The sequence below is a fragment of the Anabrus simplex genome, chromosome 8 (genome assembly GCF_040414725.1).
Source record: "Anabrus simplex isolate iqAnaSimp1 chromosome 8, ASM4041472v1, whole genome shotgun sequence".
Taxonomy (NCBI): domain Eukaryota; kingdom Metazoa; phylum Arthropoda; class Insecta; order Orthoptera; family Tettigoniidae; genus Anabrus; species Anabrus simplex.
The window spans coordinates 201,869,328-201,883,850 of record NC_090272.1 but is presented as its reverse complement, the minus strand read 5'-3'; the positions used below and the strand labels follow the sequence as shown (position 1 = coordinate 201,883,850).

The 14,523-nt window shown below is 42.2% G+C and overlaps 1 protein-coding gene across 1 annotated transcript in view; it reads left to right on the top strand.

Annotated features, from left to right (window-relative positions):
* The window catches only part of Tpst (tyrosylprotein sulfotransferase), a 662,871-nt gene that overhangs the window by 246,684 nt on the left and 401,664 nt on the right, over nucleotides 1-14,523 (top strand). Inside the window, exon 2 of the mRNA XM_067152638.2 lies at nucleotides 465-552. The gene's annotated coding sequence lies outside the window, so the exon portion shown is untranslated. The remainder of the gene's footprint in view (nucleotides 1-464; nucleotides 553-14,523) is intronic.

The window sequence follows — 14,523 nt, the reverse complement described above, 5'->3', positions numbered from 1 at the left end:
TAGTTCGGCTCTTTAGCTAAATGGTCTGGTGGTTCTGCTTTTCTCTATACACACATGTTCATTTACACTCAACAGACATAAGTAATAGTTCTCCTCGTGGGGTTGGCATTAGGAAGGGCATCTGACCGTAAATCCACGTATGGAGCAACCCCAAGTAATCGGGCGTGCCTCATTCATAGGCAAATGCATGATCAGGAAAGAAAACATACGAAGAGAGTCATAAAATATTAAATATAGAAATGTATTTAACATTTTCATCTCTCACTGATATTTTTTCTTCCTTCTCTTCAAAATAATATTAAAAGCTATGCGTTGAAATGTTTCCAACTTAATGTAACAATTCTTGTCGCCTCTTTTATTTCTCTTCTTTTTTTAGGGGCTTCCCCGGGTTACCCGAGGTGTTTGTGTCTTATTTTCGAGTTAATTTTTACTGTTTGTAAGTTCTTTCCTTACGTTTCTTTCAGATGTTCGGGATTGGTGTTCGTTCACTGAGCTGAGGCTGCTCTTATATCTCGTCGGCTTCCCTTCCATTTCATTTACTGTTCTTGTCAGGTAAGGGAAATTAGTCTTCATTTTTCTACGGATTTTGCATGTGTTATAGTTTAGGAACTGGTATACGCAGAATTTTATTATTAAACTTCATCGAAGCGCTAAGATTAACTGGCTTAATAGTTTGTGTATTTGAAGGAGCATAAAACTCCATTGAATTAATCTCATTTTGTATTCACCTGCTATGTGGATTACGTGCTGCCCTACAAATTTGCTTCCACCTCCTTCGGTCCCTCACTATCTACATTGAGTTTGTATCTAATCCTAGTCCATCTAAATTTTTCTCCAGTTTTGTTCTCCATATTGTTCTTTCTGACATTCATGCGACCGGCCCACTGAATCCAATCTGTTCTATTTAGACATGTGATATTCGCTCCTTTCATGTCTCTGTGCCCTTCAACATTTCTTCAACTTACCCCATTATCTTCTTTCAAAGATACACAGCTTTCTGCGGTCACTTTCTTTGGCTGGCTCGGTGTCAGAGCTTTGGAGAATAATGGGGTCGTATGTTGGTATTGTACAACTGGATGGAGACTTTGTTTTTAAGGTTTTGCAGAGTGACGAATAGCATCGGAATTCTGCCTTGATTGAGTTGTTAACGTTGTTTATTTTTGTATAAATTTCAGAAAATACGAACTGGAGTTGGAATGAATTAGTCAATACAAAGAATTCCTTGAGGTACGAGGAGGAAAAGCTTCAGAAACATTTTATATTCACACATGCGTAGTCACTTATTCATGTTGGAATATTGGGTTCACTTTGATGGCGAATCTACCGAGTGCACTTTGAAGTGAGGCGATCTCACTCTTCCACTTAGTCAAGTGAATTGGTAACCAGAAAGCGAACTGTGGATGAAGAATTCAGTACAGGATCTTAAACGTTGTGTTGCTTCTACTCCATACGTTTTAGAATAGTTTAATTCCTGCAAGAACAACTGACAGTATTGTTTCCTCCTAGTTTGAAAATGAAAGTCCGCAGCCTGTTTGCAGTCACTCGACCGGATCATTAGTGGAGTGAATGAAGCCCCATCTAGCGGCTAGGATAGGAACTATCCCGGCTGCCGAAGACTGTCTCACTCCTGATTCAATGATTAATGACTGACAGATGAATTGAAATGATGTTGGGGAGTGTTGATGGAATGAGAGAAGACAGGGAAAAACGGAGTACCCGAAGAAAATCCTCTCCTGCCTCCGCTTTGTCCAACACAAATTTCACATGGAGTGGCCGGGATTTGAACCACGAAACCCAGCGGTGAGAGGCTGGCGCACTGTCACCTGACACACGGAGGTCGTCCGTTAGTTCCTAGATGCATGTTAATTTGGCGCCAGTAGACCATACAGAGGTTACTAATCAGTTGTTATGCACAGGTTTACGAACTGACGCTATATAGGCCTATGCTACCTCCGTTTCAAATTCGACTTTCCAGTTTACTTTCCCAGATGAAATGAAATGAAATGAAATGGCGTATGGCTTTAGTGCCAGGAGTGTTCGAGGACATATTCGGCTCGCTACGTGCAGGTCTTTTGTTTTGACTCCTGTAGGCGACTTGCGTGTTATGATGAGGATGAAATGATGATGAAGACGACACACACACTCAGTCCCCGTGCCAGAGAAATTAACGATTGGTGGTTCAAATTCCCGACCCTGCCTGGAATCGAACCCGCGACCCCTGTAACCAAAGGCCAGCACACTATCCATTTAGCCATGGAGCCGGACTACTCTCTCAGATGACAAACTGCAACTCTCTTGTGTGACCAAAACACCTTAAGTGCCACCAGGAATATTTTATATCCTGGCATCGTACAGGTTTAAGATTTGCTTAGACGGTCTGCAAAATATTCCGCTGCTTTTCTTGTCCAAGATGATTGAACGTTTTGTTTTATGACGTCCCTTATTCTAACATCACTGTTGTGGTCATTCTTACATTCTGTTATTTCACAATTTGGACTTAATATTTTTTTTCCGGATACCTTGCATTCGTACACCACCATCTAACGCTCTCATTTAAAAATGTAGTCACTTTCCTAAACCTCTCACTGTGTCTAATCGATAAGTCAGTACCACATTTGCTACCTCCTTTAACGACCTCCGTGACTACGCCAACCTTCCACTCATCAGGTAAGATGTTACTCGTACCTGTAGGTAAACAAAAACCATGGAGCCACTACCAGTTTAAACATTATTACTAAACCCCGGATTTTTATGCTCTGATAGGTTAGAATGTAAATTAATTTAGTTTTAGTAGGAAGTGACATGCAACCCGCTCCTCAGTAATGTAGCTGGAGTAACGTGAATGCTGGAGGTTGTCATAGGCAGTACCCCTAGTGCGTATGCAAATATCATAGCATAACCGTTCCGCAGGATAGACTATACTTGTTACTTCAGTATGTTTGCATTCTAACCTGTTATTGCCTAAAAATTTTCGCTCTAATTATCACAATCACCACCATAGTTGTAAAGTCAAACAAAAGTGGGTCAAAGCCATTCTCATAATTTTCGTTATCAATTGGCTGGTCTCGAATAAACAAAATTCTGGCGCAAATTCATTCCGCCCCTTCACATAGGGAGATAGGTTAGAAACCGACCAACACCAGCATTTGTGATTACAGCAGTACGTATTTAATCTTGAAGACATTTCTTAGCAGACAAAGTAGGGGTCCCCAGGCTACAAAAACGTAAAATTAAGCAATTTCCTCAATTGTGCCGCCAGTGGAAGGAATAAAGGGCCCGGGAGGGTTTCAAATTGTGAGTCTTGGATAGCTCTATCAAACTAAAAAACAAATTTCGAAAATCACTTCCGGCTTAAATACATTTCCGGTTAAAAGCCTCGCTTGTTTCTTTACTCGTTTTTTAATTCATATACGTGCCAACTTATTTACATATTTATTTCTGTAATATCTTCGTTGGTTTAATAAATTGAAGCGTTTTTTTTGATTTTTTGAAAAATGTTCACATCGGATGTAGTTATAAGGGCTTACGTGAAACAGTGCATTGACTCACATTAGCGCTCGTAGTGGTAGAAAATTCCGGGCAAGTTGGCCGTGCGGTTAGGGGCGCGCAGCTGTGAGCTTGCATCCGGGAGATATTGGGTTCGAACCCCACTGTCGGCAGCCCTGAAGATGGTTTTCCGTGATTTCCCATTTTCACACCAGGCAAATGTTGGGGCTGTACTTTAATCAAGGCCACGACCCCTTCCTTCCCAGTCCTAGCCCATCCCTATCCCATCGTCGCCATAAGACCTATCTGTGTCGGTGCGACGTAAAGCAACTAGCAATAAAAAGTGGTAGAAGACGACAAACTGCTAATATAATCTACCGGATAACGAAGAGTAAGAAAAGGATTATAATTTTGAGGAATAAAAGAATATATTCTCATACTTTATATTTTATTTACCTAAAATTCGTAGCTCACATCCCTAGGATGATTTCAACTTTGCGTTGCTTGTCTGAAGGGCTAGAACTGTGGATTTTTTTACATCATCTTGGACTTTATCTTCGTATAGAAAAGTTGGAATGTTCTTTTTTTATCCAAACTCTTTTCTTTAACGATGTACCACAGCAAGTAAGTGAGAGTGTGTGCACGGTGACTGAAAATAGCTTTATTTTTTTACGCGCACAGCACCTGGGGAAGGAATATTAAAAGCACCTGCAACACTTTTTATTCCTGTGTGTTTACTATCAGTATTCCACAATGGGGCTTCGCCCTTTCTCTTAACGAGCAGCTATTATAATAAAGTCACCCAGTAAAGAAAAGGAACGCAAGTAATTAACTTAAGTTATTATTTCATAAAAGTGTCGGCAGGAACAAATTATATCTGCACTTCTTTACAGCTCCTTCTTTAAAGGGGATAGTGTTCCCTATTTAAGTGCATGGAAATATAATGGGCTTTATAGTAGGTTGGGTCAGTACCGTGGTGTATGGGTGACTTGTTTCATTGTTACCCTGGATATCCCGGCTTCTCATGGATTGAGGGCTGTAACAGAATTAAATCAACCTTGTGTGACGCACTTATACAGCGTACCCGGGCAAGAAAACCAAGCAATATGGCTAAAGATGTCAGGCTGTCACGTAACACTTCGTCTCCTCGGAAGCTGTCTTGGTAGGTCAAGATTCTGAATAATCCACTTACTCAGATTTTGTTCTCCGACTCGCATTTATCTTGTAATGTAAAAATGTAATATTTATGAAGGGTGTACTATATTGTTTTACACTATTTTTTTACCCAAATGAAGTACAGTACACATCACTTGTTACGGCCACCTTCTCAACGTAATCTCCTTGTAACTGTATGCACTTTTGCCATCGATGTTTCAGTCTCTCCAGACGTTCCTGAAACCATTCTTTCGGAGTGGTGCGTACCCATATCTTGACAGCTGTCGCCAGTTTTGAAAAAATCCAGCAAACAGGTGATAATCACTTGGTGCCAAATCGGGAAAGTATGATGGGTGTAGCAGCACCGTGAATTCCATTTGATCAATGGCAGCTGTGGTGTCTCGGCTAGTGTGGGGGCGGGCATTGTCATGTTGCAGAAGCACACCTTTAGCCCATTTTCCTAGCCGCCTAGTTTGAATCGCACGACGTAAGCGCTTAAGGGTTGCCACATATGCTGCACTGTTAATCGTGGCCGCAAATTCCAGCCAGTCAATGAGGATGATGTCCTTTGTGTCCCAGAACACTGTCGCCATTCGCCTGCCAACTGATGGCACTGTTCGACATTTCTTTGGTGGTGGACTGCCCCTATAGTTCCATTGCATCAATTGTTGTTTCGTTTGTGGCTCATGGTAATGGAGACATGCCTCATCACTAGTCGCAAGTCTAGCCATGAAGTCGGCTGGATCTTGATCATAGCGTTGCAAAAGATTTCTGCTCCCGTCCACACGCCTCTGCTTTTCATCTGCAGACAAGAGTCTAGGCACCCACGTGGATGACACCTTCCGCAACTCTAAGTGGCCGTGCACGATCCGCTGCAGGGTGTTTCGGTTAATTACCGTGGCTGTCTCCATTTCCGTAAATGTGATGGATTTGTTTCCTTGAATGGCCTGTTCACCCCGGACAGTGTTGGTTGGTGTTGACACTGTCACATTCCTCCCAGAACTGGTTCCCTTGTCCGCCGATGTGCGCCCTGTTTTCTAACCTTCCACCCAGTTGTAAACTGGTTTCCGTGACGACGCATGTTCTCCACAGACTGCCACCAAGTGCCGATGAATTTCTGCAGTGGTCACGCCTTCTTTCCACAAGAACCAAGTCTTATAGTGCTGTCGCTGACTTGCTTTCCATGTTGTCTGCTCCTACGCTGACTGTGTTGATATGAAATGGCTATGACAGTGCAGTCATTGGCCCCTGTGCGAGTGCTGCTACTAAATGGTGGAACAATACACTAGTTACACGTCACCACTTTCAAAAGTGAAATGTCAACCATACCCGGACGTACAAAAAATAAAGTGTAAAACAGTATAGTACGCCCCTCGTACTTGGACTTCAAACTGTCTCGCTAGATCAGAGATAGTGTAACGATTTCTTTATCCCAAGTTTTCGGGTTGGATCCCAACCGATAGAGCCGATCCTTAAGGCGAACAATAATTTTAGCCTCTGAAAGAAGTCATATTCATATACTTTCATATAAAGATAAAGATCTCCTTTCTATCGAGACATTCCGTACAATTACGTAAAAAATAGATTGATAGGAGTATTTGGAAAGAGGATGGCTGTAATGATGATGATGATGATGATGATTCTTTTACAAGACATAATTAATTTCCATATTCCTCTTTTATTTAAAAAATGCAATTTGCTTTACGTAGCACCGGCACAGATAGGGCGGAATAGGAAAGGGTTAGGAGTAGGAAGGAAGGTACCTGGTGTAAAAATGGAAAAACACGGAAAACTATCTTCGGGGCTGCCGACAGTGAGGCTGGAACTGATAATCTCTCGAATGCAAGTTGACAGCTACGTGATCCAAACCACGTAGCCACTCAGCTCGGTCCGCTAGGTATCGGAGGTGGTTTTACTGTCAGATGGCTTGACTTCAAGCAAGTCGCCCAGTCTGAAGGCAGAAACTTGCATACTTTCTATTAGAATTTCCTCCTCTGAGGGTCCATCCTCCTTCCATTTGAAACTCCGTAGTCCAAAGCCATTGACTTCCTGTAGAGTGCTGAGGTTTTACCGTCACCGAACATTCCACCGTCAGCACCTTCTTACCATAATATCACTTCTCCTGGTCAGACATCGAATAATAATAATAATAATAATAATAATAATAATAATAATAATAATAATAATAATAATAATAATAATAATAATAATAATAATAATAATAATAATAATACAGCAATAATAAGTCGTTGTTGGTCCACTTGAGATGATGTCGGCCGAATTTTCCGTCGAGAATTTGAGAAATTAAGAATGGAAACCTTCAGTTCAGGACAGGTGCTTACCGTTGGGGTTCAGTCAGATGGCTTGTAATAATAACTGCAAACATTTTGGTCGCCATTTATAACTTGTCTGGGTCCACTTGACTTGAATTTACTACGAATAAATCAAGTAATAGTAATAATCTGAATTTGGGCGCCCGATTTCATCTGTTTACCGTGAAGATTCGACCTGGGTGTGTAGTGTTCTGTAGTTAAGAATTTATATATTTTACAGGTAAAATTTTTACCGCTAGATGGTAAAACTATGACGAAAAAGAGAAAGGTTTTACGTCGCTCCGACTCAGACATGTCTTTATGGTGATGTTGGGATAAAACAGGGCTAGGACTGGAAAGAAAATGAACGTGTCCTTAATGAACTGTATGACCCCAGCATTGGTCTGGTGTGAAAATGGGAAGCAGGGGATAACCATGTTCTGGGCTCACGACATTGGGATTCGAATCCATCATCACCCGAATGTTAGCTCACAGCTATACGACTCAAATCGCGCAGCCATTTCACTCAGTAATAGAAAGCAAAAGAGTGGTCTATAAATGCAGTTTATCATATCAGGCGTGGCAGTCAATGTGTAACCGCTCTATTTTAGTTACTTTTGACTGTGTGTGTTAGGTCATCAGCCCAGAGGCTGGTTGGATCCTCAAATAGCACCACCAAAGGTTATGCGGTTATAAGGAAACCCCAAAAACCAATGGCAGCACCAAAATTAGGCGTACTAGACAAGATGAGGAGTGAGGTAGTTTGCCATTGCTTTCCTCACTGGATCAGAAAGTACTATTGCAGCACGACTGACCCTATGAGTAACACCTTTCATAACACTCAGATGCACTAGTCGTGCTCCGAATGTCATTACTCAGCACTACCCATACCCCACCAGCTTTCATATTGTCACAGCCATGGATGTTGACTAGGACTTCGGTGGAAGCTACACTTTACTCTGGCCTGTGCCAAGAGATGGATGCAAAAGTACTGTATCCATCAAGAAATGACAGCAGGCAGTACTTTTGACTAGGGAGTGAAAAATTTCTCATTTTGCGATAGCCGCGTATTTCGATGTAAAAGGCGCATAATGCAAAATTATCAAATACTTGCTATTTTGATGGTAATTCATTATGAATATATTTTTTAAAGCGAAAAACACGTTTATCTACAGAGAAACGTGCAAAACTCCATCTACAACCATTACTGTGGCTTGGTATTAACTGAATTGATCGATTAATACATCGGTCATATGACATTTAATCGATGATAACTAGTGAACGATATCTGCAAGATCGAATATGGCAAATGCTTCCTGAATTTTTTGCTTCATGCAACTGTTCTATCGATTATTACTGAAAAGCTATATTGGCACGAGACAAGACTCAAGATGCGTGTTTCCACTTCGTCATTCCTGTTTTAACTTTGTTGTGCACAAGGTGAAGAGAATAAATCTGCATTAATCGTTGAGGTTATGGAACACACGGCTATAAATGCCCGCGAGAGGGCTCGGCAATATTCAAATGAAGGTTTAGATGGCACAGATTCATTGACTTTGTTTTACAAACTTTTTAATTGCAGAGTTGCGTAGGTAAAACATGTAAAACATATTAATAGTGAAAAACACGTAACGAGGTGACGAGAAAATTCTATCGCTATCGCTGATTAGTCTCTGTCTCAAACAAAACAGACATCTGTTACGGAGTGATTGGGCAGCTGCAAACACCGGAAAATCTTCGAAAGATCACTTCTGGAAAAGAACAATTGAAGTGATTACAAACCCAAATTCGCAAATCAATTGAAGGAAGGTGCGAGATGTTATATCATACTTGCATGAACTGCAGTGCAGTTCTTTGCTTTTGCAAAATTTTGTTTTGATTTATTATGGACCCCAGCAAACAATGTTGACAGCAAGTGTGCTTTATCTCACTATAATACTCTAGTTACGGACAGAAGGTGCAACTTGAAGGAAGACAGTACCGAACTTATTATAATGCTTTCAATTGAACAGCGATTTTTCTTGCGGATTTGAGCGTTGTGAGTTGTTGTGGACCCTAACAAGCAATGTTGAGTGTGGGCGTGTTTTATCTCATTAAAAAACTAATTTTCAGAAAGTGTGTGCCACTTAAAAAAATAATGCTAATTTTGTTAAAAAATAGATGCTAATTTTTCCAGTCCCTACTTATGACATTCTGGATAATGCAAATCGTTATTCGGAGAAAACTTTTACATTTTGCTAATCAGAAAGAGATTTTCAAGTTGAGATTTTAGGATCAGAAGTTTGCGACCCGGATATTTAGCCTTGAAAACGACAGACTTCTGAAACTACCCTCACAGCACGCTACGATGTAATGTCAAGAGTTCCGACAGTACCACGTTGTTTGAGAGCAACGAAGAGGCGGATGACATTAAGGCTGAGCGCCTGTTGACGAATATTGTACCTGACAAAGAGCCAAGCCCACTAACTATATTTTTATAGCACGTAAATTGTTTATCAGGGAACTCTGCTCCACAGAAGGCTGCTGTCGGAAGGGGTCGCATCAATCAGACCGTAGCTGTCATATTGATTCTCGCAGTGGGGGTCAGGAGCGTGGCTTTCCAAGCTGATCGTCGTACACATCTACAGACTCGTAGCATTGTATTCAAACAGATGTATCTTCCGTCTGTAATGCGTCACTCACCATACATCGCGTAGATGCTCACTTATACTCAGGGTTGTGAGATCGAATCTCGTCGCAGTAGGATTTTTTTAGAAGGGGTTATCTCAATCACCATTGAGCCTCCGTGGCTCAGGCGGCAGTCCGCCGGCTTTATCTCCGCTTGGTTCCGGAGTTCAAATCCCTATCACTCCGCGTGAGATTTGTACCGGACAAAGCGGAGGCGGGGCAGATTTTCCTCCGGCTACTCCGGTTTTCCCCGTTATCTTTCATTCCAGCAACACTCTCCAATAGCATTTCATTTCATCCGTCAGTCATTAATCATTGCCCCAGAGGACTGCGACAGCCTTCGGCAGGCGGCACAGTTCCTATCCTGCATTCCATTCCTGACCTGGTTGAATGACTGGAAACAGGCTAAGGATTTTCAGTTTCATATCTCTGTCACTAGATTTTGTGTTATCAATTTTCAAGGTAATATTCTAGCATTTCGTCTTCGCCGAATAATATCAATAGCAATCCAAGAGATTGCAGCCTTCGGCAGCCCTGGTGATGGTTTTCACTGGTTCCTCATTTTCACACCAGGGAAATATTGGGGCGCTGTCATCTAGAATTACTGAGCCCAACTCTAACCCGGAGGCGTCGGGTTCCATTCCCGGCCAGGTCAGGGAGTTTTACCTGGATCTGAGGGGGGATTCTGGGTTCACTCAGCCTACGCGATAACAACTGAGGAGCTATCTGACGGTGAAATAGTGGTCCCGGTCTAGAAAGCCAAGTATATCGGCCGGGAGGATTCGTTGAGCTGAGCACGAATGAACCACGTCGCCCATGGCTGGTTTCAAATAATACTTGCCATTTCCACGGAGCCTTGTTAATCCATTCCTTGGCTATCAGCTGATGTGCTATTTGAATTGGTGGTGATCTAACAGCTGTGTCTTCATGAACTTTTTTTTTGTTAGTGGCTTTATGTCGCACCGACACAGATAGGTCGCGTGGCGACGAACTTCATGAACGGGAAGAGTTCCGTGCAGCGAGGCCCTGGAGTGGTATCTGACCAGAATCTTGAGCTTTCTTGTTCTGGGAGGCTCAGTATGTCTCAGCACAGGAGGGGGTACACGTCGGTCGAAAGTTTCTTCAGATCTTCAACCATTGATGTTCACCCGACAAATTTCGTTAAAACTCAGCCATAGTTGCCCAAGACAGATTCCGTTGACTCTGCCATCTAGTAGGCGTAGAGTAAAACACTTAAAATGCACACGATAGCCGAGGCCATAAATTGTTATTATTATTTAGAAATGTAGCAAATTTAAGAACTTGGCTGAAGTTTTAATATTTGTGTGGAGCACCAAAGGTTTCTCTACTGAGTGCTGGTACTATTGCTTATTGACTTGGGTTAACAGAGAGGTTTCGCAATTTCGTTTTTTTTAAGTGCTTTACCGTTACACCGACTCAGATAAGTCTTGTGGTTCTGATGGGAAGGAAATCGCCGTGGCTTTAATTAAGGTACAGCCCCAGCATTTTCCTGGTGCGAAAATAGAAAGCTCCTGAAAATATTCTCAAGGCTACCGGCAGTGGGATTCGAACCCACCATCTGTCAAATATAAGCTCACAGTTGCGTGAACCAAACCATGTAGCCAGCTCGCTCGGTAATACACGTTCTTGAAAGGCAAAGCTGTCCCTACCCCAAATAACATTACTACAACCTTCCTCTTTATAGGCCTCTATATATTCTATCTTGTGTAGTAGATAGCATTTTGCTGACTATTTTCATGTTGCAAGGTCAGCTTTTACCACCATTCGTTCCTTTCTTTATCACCTTTCTTGTCCGATATCTATTTGTGTCTTATCGCTGCCGGGCATCCAAGTCTAGCCATTATGTCAGTCTATAAATCAAGGAGCTTGTCGAATCGATCCATGCCTTCTATAGCGCATCTCTCTCTCTCTCTCGTGTGTATGGGTTATGAGTTCACTTGGATTGGTCTGATACAATTCGCCAGTCTATTTTACCTTACTCTACCCCACCCAGGAGAGTGGGAGGGGAGCTCTGAACTTCGCAGCGTGGATTCACGACCATGGGGCCTTTAGCTGAGTCCTGACATGGCTTCCACTTACTTGTGCCAGGCTCTTCTCCTTTGGTCAACTCTTGTTCTTTTCCGACCCCGACGTTATTAGTGAATTCGAGGCTTAGAGTGTGTTTCCATTTTCACGCCCTTATTGGCTCATGTCTTTCTTTGGCCAATACCCTCATCTTTCGAAGTGTCAGACCCCTTCTGTTTCTTCCCTCTGGTTAGTGTTAATAGAGGATGGTTGCCTAACTGTACTTCCTCGTAAACAATTACGCACTACCACCACCACTATCCCACCCCACTCTTCCACACCCTCCAGGTTTAAGCTGCTGCTCTCTCGAAGCAAACCAAGCCTGCTCTCCGTGCTCACCTACATCATCAAGCATGTCACCTCTGCACTACATAAGTAAACACTCGTAAATGTCGCACCCTGACCTTCTGAAGAAATACTGTGAACGTTAAGCTGTTGCCCGGTTGGCCTGGTTTGATACAGTGCTCCACACCACCCTGCTTGGGCCCATCTCTTCAATGCTACATAACTAGCACATCCTAATCTGTTTGTGGGGACCAATAAACCGATAAGCAAATTAAGACTACTACAAATGGTAATCGACAGAAATAACATCGGTCAGAAACACCGGACTACACTATTATATGAAAGCTTCAAGAATTTCCAACACTTGATTCCCCTCATATTTCAGTCTGGAAGCCTCCCTGTATTTCAACAAAAGTACAAACTTCTTATATTTACACCTTCCATATGCTTCGTTACTAACGGTGTTTCCATCAATGAAAGTTTATCAGCTTTTTTCAATACCAAACAAACCAAACCCCATGGTACTACAGCCCTTGAAGAGCCTAGGCCTACCAAGCGACCGCTGCTCAGCCCGAAGGCCTGCAGATTACGAGGTGTCGTGTGGTCAGCACGATGAATCCTCTCGGCCATTATTCTTGGCTTTCTAGACCGGGCCGCTATCTCACTGTCAGATAGCTCCTCAATTTTAATAACGTAGGCTGAGTGGATCTCGAACCAGCCCTCAGGTCCAGGTAAAATTCCCTGACCTGGCCGGGAATCGAACCCGGGGCCTCCGGGTAAGAGGCAGGCACGTTACCCCTACACAACGGGGCCGGCTTTTATCAATACCACCTGACCCAGTTTTGTTCATATTTATACTGACAGATCCAAGACCACAACAGGCGTGGGTTATGCATTCTTCTGTGTTGCATCTCAGGTGTCAAAGAAGTACTCCTTACCTCAAGAGACGTCTATTGTTACTGCAGAAATTTTAGCTATCCACTCAGCCATTAGCTATGGAATTCGTCACTTCCTCAAAATTCTAATACTTCCTGACTCACAATGTGCCCTTCAAAAATTACAAAATTATCGTTGGGACCTGTCTACACATCAGTATATATTAGAAATTTTGAACTTAATCTATTCCGCACTGAAAGCAGCTCAGGAAGTGTATCTCCTATGGATTAAAGGCCACGCTGGTGTAATGATGAACGAGATAGTAGACCGGCTAGCGAAAGAAGCCACAACTTGCGAACTCCGCCTTTACAAACGGTTACCATATTCTGACTTCCTGTCCATAATCAAACAACAGGTCTACAGGGAATGGTTTGAGTACTGGAAAATTTCACAGCTTATAAGAGGATAGCACTATGCTGAAATTCAGCCCACCATACCAACGCAAATATGGTTCAAGAAACTGAAACTAACTCGCAGACACCTTTCATCTTTAATTAGAATGCGTCTGGGGCATGGATGCTATCCAAGTCCTCTACACAGGATCAAGGTCTTCGACAACCCTCACTGCCTGGAGAAATGGCCAACTTGAACCACATCATACTGTCATGTAAGAAGTACTCCCAACAACAAAACCATCTGTACTCTTCTTTGGTGAAGTTAAATACCCTACTGCCAACTTCAGTTGCCATCCTGTTATCAAAATCACTCCACAATTATGCGCTGTAGTTTGCCAATATTTATCTTATCAGACTGTAATATTAATTCATAAGATATGACTTTTTTCTTTTCAACCACGAAATGTATGTACCATAAATGTATGCTCACTCTGTAAATGCTGGCCGCATGGTCTTCCGAGGCCTGACGCCATTATATGAAATGAAAAGAAAAAAAAAATTAAATCTGTTGTGATCTGATCGACACGTCTCATCTTAATCATTCTTCTATAACACTAAATCACTTTATTACGGGATCATAGAACCTGTTATTACCGAACGATTTGGTTAAGCGGTTCGAGACGTGTAGCTGTCAGCTTGTATTTGGAAGAGAGTGCGTCCGAATCTATGCCTTTCCGTGTAGGGGAGGAAAATACACGCGTTTTTTCTTTAGTGTACAGACCCTTTTAAATAACCTCGATAAGGTTATGTGCAATCTATAATTAAAGGTTGTTCAAATATCTTCCTTTGTTATAGCAATAACAAATTGTCACATTATAATGTGTTGTCTTCTCTTTATTTTAGAAAAAGAAATAACCTCTAACTTCGTGATGCTGGTTCATTGTGAAGGCAGTTACCTAATACAGTAGGCCATATAGTGTACGGTAAAGTTACTTCATCGTACATGTACAGTAACATAACTTTAATTCACAGTGGCCGGAGGGGGCCTACTTTTTACAAACCTTGCATAGTCGGCATCGGAAGAGAACAAGACTTGACCAAGGAAAGTCGGGTAGAAAAGATTGAAGTTAGGAATCCGGCTCAAGTAAATGAGAGCAATGTCAGATTCAGTTAGGGACCCCGTAGTCACAGTTCCACTCTATCAAGTTGAGAGCCGCTGGTTAGTTATTCCTTTTAGAAGTTTCTTTATAAGCAGGGGATAT